This window comes from Trichechus manatus, unplaced genomic scaffold (assembly GCF_000243295.1).
Source record: "Trichechus manatus latirostris isolate Lorelei unplaced genomic scaffold, TriManLat1.0 scaffold00079, whole genome shotgun sequence".
In the NCBI taxonomy this organism is placed as follows: domain Eukaryota; kingdom Metazoa; phylum Chordata; class Mammalia; order Sirenia; family Trichechidae; genus Trichechus; species Trichechus manatus.
Genome location: NW_004444015.1, coordinates 5030672 through 5031573, shown reverse-complemented (window position 1 = coordinate 5031573; position 902 = coordinate 5030672). Strand labels below are relative to the sequence as shown.

Sequence of the window (902 nt, the reverse complement as noted above, 5' to 3'; positions counted from 1 at the left end):
GAAATGAAGGTGTCCCCGCCCCCCTGCCCAGGCCCCCACTGGGTGCCCTTCCTACCCACACGCCAGGAGACAGCGCACTCGCCTTCGGGCACCCGCCCCCTCTTTCAGCCTAAAACACTCCCTGGGGAGGAGCGACCCCTTTCTTCACGCAGAGACCCCGGGCCCCTACCGCAGGCGCGGGGGCTTTCATTCCCCCCCTCCGCCACCAACACACGCACACACACACAGAGGCGTGTTTTCTCTTCCCCAGCCCTCCAAGAACGCACACACACGCGCACACACACACACTCGGGGCGTTCCTGTAGAGAGCGCCACCAAGAACCAAGCGAAAGCCCAAGAAACCTCGGAGAGCCTGAGGGAGGGGGCCGAGGGAGGTGAAGAGGGGCGTCGAGTCTACGCGGAATTGAATAATTCCAGCAAGGAGGGGGGTGAGTCCACAACAATGACATTCAAACGCAACAATCGCACTTGGGTTCGGTATCGTGGGTACGGTACCTTTGGCTAATTGTCACCCCGCAGAGCTGTGGGCTCCGGGAAGACTTGTCGGGAGCTGGCGATCCGGGATGCAGCCTTCTTGGGACCGATTTCCTGAGATCCAGTAGTAGTCACACTCCCCTACCAGTCTGTGCGTCAGGGACCGGGGCTTGAAGGCAAAAGTGTGAGGCTTTCGCCCAAAGTGAGACTATTGAGTGGGGTTAGGAGGAGATGAGTTAATTCTCCGCACCTTAGAACTCCGCGGACCTACGGCAAAGAACGGGTTAAGCAGTGATTAAGGAGCTGGGGGTGGGGAGCGGGGACAAGGTTAGAGGAAAGAGAGGTGTGGGACTCGAGAGATGCCGCACTTGCGACCGAAAAAAAAAAAAAAAAAAAAAAATCTGCTTTGGCTACTGAGCATGCCCAGT

General features: G+C 58.1%; 1 protein-coding gene across 1 annotated transcript in view; it reads right to left on the bottom strand.

Moving 5' to 3' along the window:
• SLITRK4 (SLIT and NTRK like family member 4) overlaps positions 1-537 on the bottom strand; it is a 7826-nt gene extending 7289 nt beyond the window's left edge. Inside the window, exon 1 of the mRNA XM_004380935.1 lies at positions 496-537. The gene's annotated coding sequence lies outside the window, so the exon portion shown is untranslated. The remainder of the gene's footprint in view (positions 1-495) is intronic.
• Between the last annotated feature and the right edge of the window lie 365 nt (positions 538-902).